We start from the raw sequence: 16,609 nt of genomic DNA, 5'->3' as shown, positions 1-16,609 counted from the left end.
AAAAACTCAGAGCTTTGGAAATACAGAAAAAGAATAATTTCTGTTTTTTTTAAAAAATAATATTATTTTTAAAAAATAATATGCACACAAGCCAGACCACAGAAAGCTTGCCAGATTAAGTCCGGCATATACTTGTATTTACTTCATCACCGGGTGTCCCCACTATTCCAAGATAACTGATACTTATCTGATGGCCAGGGTTGTACTAGCTCTTCCCATTGTGAGCACTTCCCTGACCTCTACCTGTACTACAACCTTAGTTCCCTCTGTGGCAATAATTACAAGCCTAACTACTGCTCCTGGCTGACCTCTGAGCCATCCCTCCAGTCTGTATATTTTCTTTTTTAATTTGGGAGAAATTAAGCAAACTTCATGGTACAAGGTAGAGTCAGAGAACATCTTGTAGGAGTCAGTTCTCTCCTTCTGCTATTTAAGTTCTAGGGAATGAACTCAGGTCATCAGGCTTGATGACAAACATCTTCATTTGCTAAGCCATCTTGCCATTCCCTGAAAACATCTCCTATAAATATTCATTGCTGTCTCTTCTGCTGATTTATTGCCCACATTAATTCATTTCTTACAGATGTTGGGGAATGTACTGGGGTGTATGTGTGTGTGTTTGTGTATGTATGTACATATAGGTATAGACATGCATTCACTGCCAGGAGCAGCTTCTTGTCTAAAACCACTTCATTCCTACAGGCATGAATATCAACTATGAAGAGGAATAATTTCATTAGAAAATATGACTTGGGATACAAAGTTAATAAACTGTAACTAATATTAAAAAAATAAAAAAAAAAAAAACCACTTGAGCACACCTATGAACTCAACACTTAGGAGTTCAGGAAGAAGAGGAACACAAGGCCAAACTGAGCTACACAGATTATCCTAAAAAATAAATACTGTTAAGAACCACTCCAGTGTCAGTTTCTGAAGCAGTCCTGGTGACACTCTACTGTCCTTGCAGATCCTCTGCACACTAATGACGAGTGCTTATCTGGGAGGAAGGTTCTGTCTGATCCTTCCTTTGAGGAAAGCAAGGTGCACTCATTAGAAGTCAGAAATTAGTAAATGCAGTCCTTGAGCCCCAGGACTCTGTTTCTGTTTTGCCTATGTATAAATACCCCTGCTCTTGTAGGAGCTGTGAGAATCCTTGTTCTCAGCCAGGGTTCACCCAGGAATGTGTAAGTATAAAAGATGTACTAACTCTCATTAAGTCCTAAGAGTGAGTTCTTTCTTTAGTATTTCAAGATAGTACTCTTTGAGTTTAGAGGTCTTGGGTTTGCACAGCAAATACAACAAAACAAAACATGAATTTGATACTGTACTTTGAGGCTTTAAAACTTCATTTCCCATATTCCCCCTCACTATGTCAGTTTTATGTCTGACCTCAAATTTAAGATCTTCCTGCCACAGCCTCTCAAGCAGCTAGGATTACAGGCTAGCCTACAGCTTCCTTTCCCTGGATTTTTTTTTCTCCTTTTTGAGATAGAATTCCATCATGTAACCCCAGGCTAACACCAAGCTCATGATTGTCCTCCCTCGTATGTGAGCGTTCAGGTATATTCCATTGTTTCAAGCTCCCCTTCTCCATTTATGAGCCGCTTGGATTCTGCACTTACATGACAAAGCAAAGGGCAAAAAGTATTTATTATAGTCTGTGATTCAGTTCTTCAAATTAGGCTTTTCCTATTCTCTAAGCCTAAGGGTTTACATTAAGATGATTTAATCAAGATGGCTGAGTAAGGGTGCCTGGCTTACTTTCCTTATACAGAAAAAACCAAAACAAGCAAAATACAACTACTTCACCGAAGTATTTGAGGTACTCGTAAAGTGCAGGGAGATATGAAAAAGACACTGCAGCATGAAAATAGGAACTAAGTTGTGGTAGGTGAATGAGAATGGCCTTCATAAGCCCATATATTTGAATGCTTGGTCCACTTGGTACAACTGTTTAAGAAGGATTCGGAGGTTGTTGGAGGAGGTCTATCACTGGTGGCAGGCGCTGACGTTTCAAAAGCCATTCCCAGTTCTCTCTGCCTCTAACTTATGGATCAGAAAACTGATCCTAAGGAGCTGCTGCTTAGCCCCATTCACCCGACCCCATCTTGGGAGGCAGATGGGCGGTTCCCGGAGCAGTGCTCCACAGGCACATGCTCCACCTTTACCCCTATCAGTCTTAGCTACCAGACAGCACTCGCTATGCCCTAACCCCCACCCTGTTGTGCTCTACCACCAATCCCCTGGGGTATACTTGCCTTCACACTATCGGTGAAAAGTGGCAGGCACCCCATACTAACTGCTAGATGTACTGCACCAAAAGCAGCCAACAAACCCACCTGCCTAACAGAGCTTCATTCTAGCTGGTGGCAAAGTCCCACAACCACCTAAGCTCAGTCCCCAAGACACCGACAGACATTCTCAAACTAATTACAGCTGCAGAAAGTATACAAATACTGCGCTAAAGTATCCACCCGAAACCAATGCCAACAGTCTATCCAAACAAAACTAGGAAACACTGCCAACGGAATGTTTCACTATGAAAGCCACTCGCAACAAAGTTGGCAGACAACTAACCTACCAGATGCACAAAATACCAACATAGGGGCACAAGAAACATAAAGAAATATGTTAGCAAGACTCTTCTAAAGGAACACAAAGACCTTTTTTTTTAAAGTGTCACAGGAAACCAACAAATTGTCGAAGAAAATTAATGAGTGAAAAATTCAGCAAATAAAAATCTTTTTAAAAAAAATTAGGGGTAAGCAAGGTGGTAGTGGCACAAATCTTTAGTTCCAGCACTCAGGAGACAGAGGCAGGCAACTCTCTGAGTTTAAGGCCAGCCTGGTCTACAGAGTGAGTCCAGGACAGCCAAGCAGCTCAGTAGTAAGACACTTACCTAGCATATGGGTAAGCAGTGCCTCAAAATTTTGGCATTGAAAACTCATTAAGTAGGGCTGCAGAGATGGTTCAAAGATTAAGAGCACCTGCTGTTCTTCCAAAGGTCCTGAGTTCAATCCCCAGCAACCACATGGTGGCTCACAACCACCTATAGTGAGATTTGGTGCCCTCTTCTGGTATGCAGGCGTACATGCAGGCAGAACGCTATAAATAACAAATGTTTTTTTAAAAATAAAAGAAAGAAAAAAGAAAACTCAAGAAATAAAATAAAGTTGGAAGTTTCAATAGGAAAAAAAAAAAGAATACCTTAGCTTGAGATAGGTCTTTTTAAAGACTTAAACCACAAAAAAAAAAAAAAAAAAAAAAAACAGACAAAAAGAATAAAGAAAGGCTTTCAGATCCCTAGTAAGGAAGCATCCAGTCTGTGTGTTCAGAAAGAGGGATGAGGGAAAAACACAGAAAACCTACAATAATAATAATAATTTTTTAAAAAAATCCTTCTCCAATGTAGTCAAGCTGACTAACATAGGTTAGCCAGGGCTGAGGGATATTCAGTTAGCTCAGCAAGGGTAGATCCTTACTGGTTTAATACCCAACACGAAAATAAAAAACAAAGGACAACAGAGAAAATTCTGAAAAAGTGAAGAAAAGCATTCATCAAATAAAAACTCTTGCTGTGAAAACCCAGTAACTTGATCAGTTCCTGGAACCCGTATAGTAAAAGGAAAGATCCAACTCCACAAAGGCTCTTATCCTCTGACTTCCTACATACACCATGGCAGGCACATACCCATACACACCAAACACACATAGAAATAATATTTTTAATCAAAAATAATAACGTGAGGGCCAGAGAGGCATCACAGTGGTTAAGAGCACTTGTTCCTCTTGTAGGACCCAAGTTCAGTTCCCAGTACCCACATCAGGTGGCTCACAACCGCCTGTAACTCCAGCTCCAAGTATTCCAATACCTTCTTCTGGCCTCTGGGGAGCCTGAACACATGTCACATTCATACACATAAATAAAAATAAGGGAAATTTTGGAGCCAGAAAAATGGCTCAGCAGTTAAAAGTATTTGCTGGGGAAATCTTATGAAAGAAGTAGGAAATAGTAAGACCTGGAAAGGACAGGAGCTCCACAAAGAGAGCAACAGAACCAAAAAAAATCTGGGCACAGGAAGGAGTCTTTTCTGAGACTGATACTCCAACCAAGGACCATTCATGGAGATAACCTAGAACAACTGCACAGATGTAGCCCATGGCAGTTTGGTATCCAAGTGGGTTCCCTAGTAACGGGAACAGGGACTGTTTCTGACATGAACTCAGCCTGCTTTTTGATCACCTCCCCTTCAGGGGGGTGCAGCCTTACAGGCCACAAAGGAAGACAATGCAGCCACTCCTGATGAAACCTGATAGACTGGCATCATAAGAAAGGAGAGGAAGACCTCCCTTATCAGTGGACTGGTTAAGGGGTATGGGTGGGGCAGAGGAGGGTTTGGTAGGGGAGGAGGGAGGGAGCTACAGGGGGGATACAAAGTAAATAAACTGTAATTAATAAAAAAATATTTTAAATTAAAAAAAAAAAGAGTACTTTGTGCTCTTAAAGAAGACACAGGTTTGGTTAAAGCACACACCCCGCAGCTCACACCACTTGTAACACCAGTTCCAGGGCATCTGACACCCTCTTCTGGTCCAGACACCAGATATGCACATGCCGCACACACTCATACACATAAAAATATTTTTATAAATAAAAGAGCAATATTTTTTAGCAGCAGGTACCTACCGAGATCAACAAAAATAGATTTCAGGGGCTACAGGGGTCAGCAGTTGAGGCCACTTGTTGCTCTTGCAGAAGACACAGATATGGTTCCCAATACCAACATGGTGGCTCACTATCATTCATAGCTCCAGTTCCAGAGATCTGATTCTTTCTTCTGACAAACACAGGCATCAAACAGATGGTGCATGTACATATATGCAGACGAAACACTCATACACATGGAACAAATCCTTGTTCAGGAAATTTAAGTAGCTTTCAAATGTGTGCAATTTAAAGAGCTAGCATGGAGCAAAGCAAATCCAACTGTAAAGGAACTAAAACAACAGAATGGAGGAGAGACACAACAGATGTGCTTAGAACCTAGAGTGACAGCTCCTTGCATGCTTGACGCCCTGAGTTTGACTACAAGCACAGCAAAGAATATTAACAATCATAGGATCACCTTTCTAGGCACATAAAAGGAATATGATAAATTTCAATATCTCTTCATGATTAAAAAAAGTCAAAAATTAAGTAGAGACAAAATAACCATCAACACAAGTAAGAGGTACATATAACAAACTCACAACCAATATCACATGGAATGGAAAAAGCAAAAATTATTTCTTCTGTGATCAGGAACAAAATGGGATGTCTACCTTCATCACACTTCATAAATACAGTGCCGGAAGTCATAGAAGAGTGACACCAAATATAGGAAGTAAGGGATTCAAAAAACCCTTTCTGTGGAGGTGTCCTAGTTAGCTTTAACTATTAACTCAACACAGCTTAGACACCTGAGAAGAGTCTAAGCTGAGGGACTGCCCAAGCTGGACTAGCCTCTGGGTATGTCTGTGGGAAGCTCTCATAATTACTAATTCATGCAGGAAGGCCCAAACCACTGTGGGTGGCAGGTGGTGCTGGCTGTATCACACACACAACCACTGAACTTGCTAAGCATGAGCCAATGAGTAAGCAAGCAGTATTCCTCTGCAGTTTCTGCTTCAAATTTCTACTTGGGTTTCTTCCCTAACTTTTTGATAATGGGCAGTAACCTACAGGCCAAAATAAACCCATTCCTCTCCTCTCCTGAGCTGCTTTGGTCAGAGGATTTTGTCACGTCAGCACCTCAAAAGAAATGTAACCAGAACAGAGAGAATTTTTTAAATAGAAAAACCTTGAGATTCTTCAAAAAAATTTTTTTTCATTATAGCTACAGGATACAAAAATTAACTCTGGCAGGTGTGGTAACTCACACCTTGGATTAATCCCAGCACTCAGAAAGTAGAGGCAGGCAAATCCCTGTGAGTTCAAGACCAGCCTGGTCTACAAGGCAAGTCCCAGGAGAGTTACACAACAAAAGCAAAAACTAACAAATGAGACTGACTACATCAAGCAAAAAAATTCCATGTAAACAATGCCAAACTAGCCATCTAACATAGTATTAATTCACATAAAAACTCAAACAATTCAAATACAAATAATACAATTAAAAGTAAGCAAGTCAGATGGGCTTGCAGGAACATACCCCAGAGTTCCAGCACTCGAAGAGGGTTGAAAGGAAAAGATGAATTCAGGGTCAGTCTGGACTACAGAATGAATGAATGAATGAATGAATGAATGAATGAATGAATGAGATAAGTAGGAAGGGAGGGGAGGACACATGAAGTAAACATAATTCTCAGGAGGATTTACAAGGCCAATAAATTCATGAAAAAAAAAACCTTATCATTCATCACTAGAGGAAAGAAAACACGTGATTTAAAAATAAGTAAGCACAGCTGAAGATGAGAGGAGAAATTAGTGTTGGCAGTATATCAGTTACTTTTCTGTTGCTGTGATAGGACACTATGATCAAGGTAACTTCTAAAAGAGTCTATTCTGGCTTATGGTACTACAGGGATAGAGTACTTCATGGTGAGGAGACATGGCAGTAAAATGGTGGCAGGAACAGAAACTATGAGGTCAAGCATATATTTAAGTGCAACAAGAATCAGGTGAACCGGAAGAGGGTGGGGTCAAAGGCCACCCAGTGATATTCTTCCTCCAGGAAGGCTGCACCACCTTCCCAAACAGCTTTGCCGAGTAGGATCCAAGTGTTGGACTCTCTGAACCAATCTGAGACTTCATTGTTTACATTAAATTTGCAAGCATGTAAAGGACAGTGTAAGTGTGGAGGTTCCTGAAAAAACTACAACTATGATATGATCCACCATGCCCACTACTAGGTACATACCCAAAGGGACTGAAATCAGTATGTGGCAGAAATATCTGCACTCACATTTATACGTTTGTTTTTGTTGTTTAGTTGTTTTTGTTTTGTTTTTTGAGACTGATCTCACTGTGTAGCCCAGGCTGGCCTTGAAATCATTATACAGAGCACAATGGCCCTGAAATTGTGCCCCTCTTACCTTCATCCTCCCTAGTGCTGGGATTACAAGTCTGTTTACCACACTTAGCCTCACATGTATATTGTACAATAACCAACACACAGAATCAATGTCCTGTGTCCACTGATAGGGAAAGAAAATGGTACTTATACAAAATGGAGTGTATGATTCAACAACAAAGAAAATAGAAATTCTTATTACTGTATCAAAGCAGATGGGACTGGAGGACATCTTGTAAAATGAAACAAGTCAGCACAGAAAGACAAATATTCTTATGTTTTTACTTGTATTTGGAATCTAAGCTAATCTCACTGAAGTAGAGAAATTAGAGAGGTGGTAGCCAGGGCCTGAGAAGAGTTGAAGAGAAAGGGAAAAGGATGGATACAGAATGGTTTAATGGTTACAAGGGTACAGTTGGACAGTAGAAATAAACTCTAATATTCAACAGCACAAAAGAAAAACTATGGTTGGCAATAATAAACTGAATAGTTCCAGAGAAAACTTATGTTTCCAACACAAAGAAATGATAAATATCTAAGATGACAGATACATGCCAATTTCCATAATCTTACCATTATTCATTATATACATGTATTAAACTGCAGCTCAAATATGTATGCTTGCTGTCAATAAAACTTTAAAATACAGGGCTGAAGAGATAGCTCTGCATTTGGGAGTGCTAACGGCTCTTCTAGAGAATTCGGATTTGATTCCTAGTACCCACATGGCAGCTCACAACTGTCTGTAACTGCAGGATCTAACACCCTCACACAGACATGCAGACAGGCAAAACACCAATGAACGTAAAAAATAATTTGAAAAAATACATTTTAATAAATAGGGGCTGAGCCTTACATGGTAGTACAGGTTTTTAATCCTAGCACTCAGGAGGCACAGCTCAGATCCTTATCAGTTTGGTCTACACAGCAAGTTCCAGAGAAGCAGGGTCTACCTAGTGGGACCTTGTCTCAAAAAGGTTAATAAATAAATAAAATGTAAAAGAGACCGCATAGATGGCTCAATGACTAAAAGAGCTTGCTGCTCTTCCACAGGACCCAAGTTTGGTTTTCAGCACCCACTCAAAAGTACAGTATGTAAAAGGAGCCACCAACAAGAGTGTGTATATATAGTACATATGTGTGTGTGTGTATATTATATATAAGAGTGTATATATAGTTACATTAAGTTGATGATGAAGCAAAAATTAACTTATGGTGGTAGTGGTCATAACAGTAGAAGCAGTATAGAGGGTATTGATTGGAAAGCTGCAAAACTGAGCTTTATAAAGCACTGGAAATGTTCTATATGTTGATCTAGGCAACATAAAAATTCATTGAGATATACAGCTGACTTCTATAATGAAGCAAATTTAAAAATACTTCTCCAAAGATTTTTTTAAATGGTATTTTTAATTAAATACAAGCAGATTTTATAAAAAAAAAAAAAAAAGGGGGGGGTGACAGTTGGAAGCTTTACAGAAAAGACTTCTCATAGCCAAACACACACCCAGACAGACTGTTTAATTAATGAGGGGTTGGCTCATCAGTTAAGAATATATTTTATTTTGCCAGAGGACCTGAGTTCAGTTCCCAACACACAAACCAGGTAGCTTACAACTGCCAGTAACTCCAGCTATAGTGGATCTGACATGCTTTCTGGCCTCTGTAGGTACTGTGCATGCAAGTGAGCCAACCACACACACACACACACACACACACACACACACAGAATGTTAGTGAGTTTTGGTCAATTTGACACAAACCAGAGTCACTGGGGAAAGAAAATCTCGTTCAAAGAAGCACTTCCATCGAATTGGCCTGTGGGCACATGTGTGAGCATCTTCCTGACTAACTGTTGATGTGGGAAGCTAGTCCACTGTGCACAGCCACCCCTGGGCAGGTGTCCTGGGCTGGAGAGCTGGCTTAGCTGTTAAGAGCACTGGCTGCTCTTCCAGATGACCCAAGTTTGGGTCCCAGAAGCTACACAGCAGCGAAAAGCATCTGGAACTCTGGTCCCAAGGCATCTGATGCCCTCTTCTGGCCTCTGCAGGCACTACATGGATGTGGTAAACATAAACAGTCAAAACAAACATCCGTAACATAAAAATAAAGGTTAAAAAAAAAAAAAAAAAGAGGAGCTAGAGAGAGATGATTCAATAGTTAAGAACACTGGCTGCTCTTCCAGAAGAACTGGGTTCAATTCCTGGCACCAACAATATAGCTCACAACTGTCTGTACCTCTGTACCTCTAGTTCCCAAAGATCCAAAACCCTCTTCTAACCACCTTGGGCAATGGATATAGATGGCTGTGTGAACAGACATGCAGGCAAAACATCTATACACATAAAAAATGAAAAATAAATAAAGTGTTCAGAGGAGGGAATAAAATTATTCAGATATTTGTTGATTTAAAATTTTTAAAAAAGCAAGATTAGCAAAAGCCACATAGAGAAAGTCAGTAGCAGCTGTCCTACATGATTTCTGCCTCTTCCTGCTTGAGCTTTTGTCCTGACCGTCCTCAATTATCAACTGTGGTCAAGACATGTAAACCAAATAAACCTTTTCTCTCCAATGCCATGATATTTATCAAAACAATAGAAAGCAAACCTAGGTATGGCACACAAATACTTAAAAAAAAAAAAAAGTTAAAAAGAAAAAAAACACCTTATAGTAGCTGGAAAAAAAAAAAAAAAAAAGCATTTCCAAAGAAGAATTTCCAATGCTCTGTTAACAAAGTTGCAATGCTTTAAAGGTACCACACTGTGCCAAATTATTCTACCTACTATTTGAGTGTCTCTACACAGCAACATGATTTAGAAATTTATGGTACAAGTTTTGGAAGACTGATTAAACAAAAGAAAAACCATTTAAGAAGTACCTATTTTTAAAAAAATAAAAATAAAAAAAAGTCCAGCCTAGGGATATAGCTCAGTTGGTAGAGTATCTGCTTAGCAAGTGCTGAGTTCAAGACCCAGCATTGCATACACAAAGAAAATGGCTCAAACTGATGGGACCTGGAGACAGAAGCTCAGGAGCTCCCTCAGCTAGAGTGAGGTCAAGAGCAGCCTGAAGGACACATTTCCACATATTCTCACTGATACACTCTATTCAACTTGTCTGTCTGAAGAAAAGCTAACACCACCCATTCCATATCCATATACAACTTGCCAATCACTAAAGACAATTTCAAAAATAAAATCATTAGAATCAGTGTTTCAACAGATTTTTATAACTTGTAACATTGTTTTGTTTTTAAAGTAAGTGAGCATGCGCTTCATAGTCCAGGCTGACCTCAAACCTGGAATTCTCCTGCCTCAATCTGAGTTCCAGGATTTGGCATTTTATTTAAACAAAACAAAACAAAAAACAAACAAATAAACAACAACAAAAAAAAAACAAGCCATATTAACCGTGGCACATACCTTTGATCCCAGCACTCAGAGAGGCAGAGGCAGAGGCAGGTAGATTTCTATGAGTTCCAGGCCAGGCTGGTCTACAAAGTGAATCCAGGACAGCCAACACTCTACAGAGAAACCCCGTCTCAAAAACCAAACCAAACCAAATAATAATAATAAAAGAAAAGCTTCTAACCTGTTTCAAATAAAAACTGAAGCACTCAGTGGGGCTTAGTGGCACATACCTTCAATCCCACACCTGGGAGGCAGAGGCAGGAGCCTGGTCTACATAGTAAGTTCCAGCTCAACCAGGGCTACACTGTGAGAACCCCTTCCCAAAAAAGTCTCCAACAAAAAAGAAAAATAGAAGGAAGGACACAAGCTCCTCAGAGAAATTTTCCCTGGCAGTCTGCTGTGCTGTCTTGTACCACTGAACTCTTGTTATAAGTGACCCAACATTGCTTATATTAACAAACTTTGGGTAGAAACACACACACAAGCTCTAACTCTACAAAATAGAAAGTGATTTTTACAATGTGCTTAACAAGCAGACTGCACTGCTGGTTCTTGACAGATGAACAAAATCTGAAAGTGTTACTTTTTTACACTCGAAAAAGAACATTTAGCTAGCACATTACATTTAGTTTTATGATGAACCCTCCAAGCTTCCACCAAACCATTACAATCTGCTTTCAAAGTCCCCAAAGAGTCATTCTTTTTACCAAGTAAGTCAAGGAAGATAAATCCCAACAGTCAAGCCGTAAGGCAGCCATCCACTTTCCTTCCCCTTCAGTGCTCAAGATCCAACCTGCTTGTTAAACAAGCTGTCTGTCCAGCACAGAGCTACACCCAGCACCATCATACACTTCATTGGAGGCCACAGAACTCACCTACAGAGACAACAGACTTCATTAATGCTACTAATGCATACAGACTGAAAAATGCCAAGTAAAATCAGATGCCAGGAAGCCTAGCTTCTCAGGAGGCTGTCATGAAGATGGAAGATCACCTTGGAACATTATTTGAGCAACAAGATTACAGCAATAGTTTGAAAGCTCACCTCAAAATAAAGTGTTGGGTCTATATGAGTACACAAAACAACATGGTAGTATAATGGTATCATAAAGAACACATGACAGTTGAATGAGATAGTGTGTCTCAGCTCTGGCCCCCAACATAAAGATGTGTGAACTTTTGTGGTTATTTTGCACGGATTTCACTTTCCCAATCTAAAAAAACAAAAGGCCAGATTCCAGTGTTTCAACAATAATGTTCCATGATATCCTGACATAAATCCATATAAAATTAAAAGACAAGAGCAAGACAGAAGGCAACTGGGAAAGGGGATGCTTAAGGAAAAGCACAGTAAATACATATGCAGAATCCGTCACAAACCCATCACTTTGTACGCTAACTTGAAAAGGTAATGAGAGGAGGGCAAAACCAAAACAACACAACAACAAAAAACTCAGGTCAACACAACAGAAGTTTCTGACAGGCTTTACTCAAGGACCAAAATTAAAGTTCTTGGGGGCTGGCAGGACGGCACCAGCTAAATGCAAGCACTACTGTTGCAAAGGACCCAAGTTTGACTCCCAGCAACTGTACCAGTAGGCTCCTAACCGCCTGTAAGTTCAGTTCCAGGAGATCTAACATTCTTTTCTGGCCTCCCTTTTCAGGCACCTGTGCTCATGTGCGCGTATCATATCCTCAACATACATACATACATACACACACACAATTTTTTAACTGTTTAATTATATATAAAAAACTTAACTCTGGGTGGTCAAGATGCCTCTGCAGGTGAAAGTAACCTGCTGCCAAGCCTGATAACCTGAGTTATCATGGGACCTATGCGGTAGACAGAGACCTGAGTCCCCACAAGTTGTCCTCTGACTCTGTGGGCCATGAGCACACAAGCCCACCTTTATGATCACACAAAGATAAAAATGTAATTACCAATCTTTTCTTAAAAAACAGAACTTTGGACTGATGATATAACTCAGTGGCTTATAAGAAGCCCTGGGTCTGATCTCCAAACTGAAGGAAGGAAAAAGTGACAGGAGAGGGAGGGAAAAAAGGAGAGAGACTTCCCAGGATGGGAAGGAAGAAATTAAAGAAGAAAGAAAGGAAAGCTTAACAAAATTTTACTTTCATAATATACAGAGAATTGTCTTCTGGGGTTGGACAGATGGCTCAGTGGTTAAAAGCTCTTGCAGGATTTCGGTTCTGTTCCCAGAATCCACATCACATGGTGTGCGTATATGTAGGCAAAATACTCAAACACATAAAATAATAAACCCTTAAAAGACTGTGAAATTTAGATGAAAGATATTACTGGTTTCTAAACAGTGAAAAATATGCTCAAAGTATTATTTTAAGATCAGCACAGGCACAACACAATTGAGAACATCCAGGTAGAAAACCCAGTTAGAACTCGTGAGCAGTTCAGAAACAAATTAAAGAACAGTATCAAAATACAAAGACTTTTTTTTTTTAAGAAAATGCCTAAAAGAAATGGGACAATGTTAAGGTTTATGTCTGGTTACTGAAAACAGGTTACATAACATATCGCCAAAGAAAGATAGCACAAAACAGCATCAGTTTTGAAAGGAAGACTTTAAAGTTCTATTTCTGAGATAGGTTAAAATGAGACTCATGTGGGCCTGTCAAACCGTCTTCAAAACTGTCACATCTGTTAACTGGTCAGTAATTTCAAGTTTCCTTCAATTTTACTTATCGGTGAAATAATTATTTGATTTTCTAGCATTGAGACCATGCACTTTTTTTCCACATTACCATTGTTAATTCATTTTTTTTCAAGTTTTCCTAAGAAGAAATTTATTTGTAATAATCACATCAAGCCTTGAACTCTGGAAAACAAAGTTCTCAAAGTACGAAAACCGGCAGCATAAACTATCACTCAATGTTCAATAGAGCAATACATTAAAGTGTCAACTTATTTACAGAGATCTATAAGCACTAGGAGAGTCTAAACAAACAAGCAAACAAAAATGCTTGAGGAGGCTTTTAAAACGTAATGCTCATACACTGATCGAGATACCAACACTGAGCACGATTACAGCTATCCTAGCCAATTCCTACAGATCAGTTTTCCCAGAAAGCACCAAATGCGGCCACGATTAAAAAAAAAAAAAAAGGTACCAATCGACCAATGCAAATGCCTTGATTTACCATCAAGATGTGCGTGCAATGTCTATTTTTAAAACGGGACTGAAAATTATCAAGCAAAACTTTCTTCTCGGACCATTTCTCCATCGATTTTCGTGACCTCAATAAGGACCGAAAGCAAACAACTGATTTCCAGGAGCTGAAGAAATCGTTCAGGCTGATCATAAAGCTACCTAAGTCAGGGTTTCGAAAATGAACACTTCTTGCAAAACTTGACCCAGTTGTTGCCTGGACAACTGATTCTCACTGCTCCCCATCCAAGTCAGGAAGTTCTTCTTCACCTCATTCTTTCCTAAGTCCTAAGGATTCTTGCCTAACGAACATTCTTTGGGGGGTGGTGGGGTGGTGGGAGGGGATTGACTTCAGCTCGGCTGGACACTAACCGACCGATAATGCTCATGATGATGTTACGGTTCTCAACCGTGAACAAAAAAAAAAAAACAACAGCTTCCCCCAGCTGTTAGCACTGAGCAGAAAACGGCCCGACACCGACCCAGCAGGCCGTTTTTCCTGGACCTACCCCAAATCCACGGTCCCCCCGCACCCCACCCCGGCCACCCCCATCTCTCCTGCCCCGGGGCGGGAGGGGGAGGGGAGGCTGCGCCCCGAGGATGTCCCCCTCGCCGGCTTCCTCCCGCCGGCGGCTGGAGGTGAGGGCGCCCTTCCTGTCAGCCCCGCGCCCCTGCCTTCCCGGCCCCGGACGCCACCGCGGACCCCGACGGGGCTTCCCGCGGGGGAGCGCGCGCCGCACACCTGCCTGTCCGCCTCCCCGGGCGGCGGCCGCAGCCCGGGCGACAGGCCGCGGGGTCGCCGGGCTCGTTCTGCGCCGCGGACGCCGAGCTCCGCCGGGCGGCCTCCCCGCCCCCCTCCACTCCGCTCCGCCGCCGGCAGACGGCGCCCCCGGGCTAACTTCGCCGGCGAAGAGGAAGCGACGGGAGACGAACAGGCAGGCGCGGGCGGACCCGGGAGGGCCCGGGGTGGATCGTGCGTGCGTCGGGGCAAGACGGCCTCACCTTCCCTCCGCCGAGCCCGCGGCTCCAGTCGCCTGAGGGCCGCACCGGGACGCCACCGCGGCTGACCGGACGCCGTTCCCGCACGAGGCCTGTGCTGCGCCGCCGCGTAGCTCTCGGGGAGGGGCGGGGCGCGCGCAACCGGTGGGCGGGCCTGTGCGGGCAGGAAACCCCGCTCCACGACCAATCTAATAGGCCCCATCGCCTCCGGTCCCCGCCCCCGACGCTCTAGCGGAATGCGCCGCTTCGGGATTGGGCGAGCCGGCCTGTCAATCAGCAGCGGGGGGGGGGTGCTGAGCGTGGTGTGAGCTGAGACTGCGCGGGGCGCAGACAGGGGAAGGTGAGGAGCGCTGGGCCCCGCGGGCTGCGCTCTCCCCCAGCTTCCTCAGTGGCTGCTTACTTTTCCGCCTCTCCCAGCGCTGCTGAAACCTGTCATTGTAATCGCTCATCAGTGTCGGACAGTGGCCCCGAGTTCGACCCACACTACCCCGCGAGGGCCGAGCAGCTGCACACTCTTAGGGGCAGGGAGCGACAAAGGAAACAAGCCTCGGAGGAAAATGTAGGATGTTTGTCCGTTGACACCGCAACCGAAATAAGCTGTCTGAGGGACTTCCGAGTGCCCTGGCGCGTGAGCAGCCTCCACTCTGGGCTCCAAGCCCTGGGAAAAAGACATTTACCTTTGCCCTTGGGGTGAGCATGATGGCAGTGACACAGCCACCTGCCAAGGCATCAGTAAGTCGACTCTCCTACGTAACTAGCCTCGAGGCCACACACATAACCTGCCTCACTATTTCCTAACCACTTTTGTTGCTTAGTGTGGGCGTGGCACCTAAAAAAAAAAAAAACAACAACAACAACAAAACCCTCTAGGTTAGGTAACTTTGTTTTTGCCTCCAGCGTAGGCTGCACCCATACACCTAGATTGCAAAGTCTAGTAAATGAGGAACTGTGTGAGCGCTCATCCCCTGCGACTCCGCCTAGCACATCCTTGTCAATAATGGAGGCGTTAGTACGTCTTTCTTTCACTTTTTATTTTTATTTTCTGTGTGTTTTCGATGCTTGGCGTACGCGTAGGTATATTTGTGTATCGTAGGCCTATCTAGTGTCCCTGCAGGCCAAAAGAGGGTATAGGATCCTCAGGAACTGAAGTTACAGATGGTTTTGAACCACCCTGTGGGTGCTGGGAATCAAACCCAGGCCCGGTGGAAGAGCAACCATGCTCTTAATCACTGAACCATCTCTCCAGCCCCTTTGTTTCACTGAAACTACAGGCCCTACCTGTAAGTCCTAAAAAGTCACTTTCCTGCTAATTGCATGTTGACGGATACATAGGTTGGCCCGCCCTAGGTAAAATACAGATTACCTGTGGTCCCTTCTTAGCCTTAGATGAGAGAAGTAGACCATAAAACTGAGCAAAGGATACTCTACCTACATTCCATTGTTAGCATCACAAATAAGCAATGCAAATTATATATTTAAAAACATACAGAGCCCAGGGTGGTGGTGCCACATGCCTTTAATCCCAGCACTTACAGGAGCAGAGGCAGGTGGATCACCACCAGCCCTGGTATAGAGTGAATTCCAGGACAGCCAGCGCTTCACAGAAAATCCCTGACTTGGAAAACAGGGATACAAAAATACAAAAACAAAAAACCATATAGACCATCACACCTTTTATCTCAAAACTGGAGAGGCAGAGGGAGGTTCAAGTTCTGCAAGCTTAAGGCCAGCCTGGTTGGTCTATGTAGCAAATTCCAGGACAACCAGGGCTACACAAAAGTAAACGAAAATCATACAGGCAGCTCACCCCCATTAACTCCAAAGGAGGAGATTTGGGATAATAAAGAAAGGAAATATGAACCCTCCATATCTTAAGGCCTTTCCCGGGAAACTACTGACAGTTTATATAACTGTCAGTTATAATAGTTAGAATAACCTAGTTTAGCGTTCCTATCAG

The 16,609-nt window shown here is 42.5% G+C and overlaps 1 protein-coding gene across 3 annotated transcripts in view; it reads right to left on the bottom strand.

Annotated features, from left to right (window-relative positions):
• The window catches only part of Nck1 (NCK adaptor protein 1), a 46,996-nt gene extending 32,198 nt beyond the window's left edge, over positions 1 to 14,798 (bottom strand). Inside the window, exon 1 of one of the 3 annotated variants that reach the window (XM_021647994.2) lies at positions 14,656 to 14,798. The gene's annotated coding sequence lies outside the window, so the exon portion shown is untranslated. Of the gene's footprint in view, positions 1 to 14,395; positions 14,512 to 14,655 lie in introns of those variants that run through there. The other 2 variants (XM_060385441.1, XM_021647995.2) reach the window with 2 other exon arrangements.
• Positions 14,799 to 16,609: the final 1,811 nt, after the last annotated feature.

Source organism: Meriones unguiculatus, chromosome 6 (genome assembly GCF_030254825.1).
Source record: "Meriones unguiculatus strain TT.TT164.6M chromosome 6, Bangor_MerUng_6.1, whole genome shotgun sequence".
Lineage (NCBI taxonomy): Eukaryota > Metazoa > Chordata > Mammalia > Rodentia > Muridae > Meriones > Meriones unguiculatus.
Note: the sequence above shows the minus strand (reverse complement) of the source record. Positions and strands in the feature narration are given on the sequence as shown.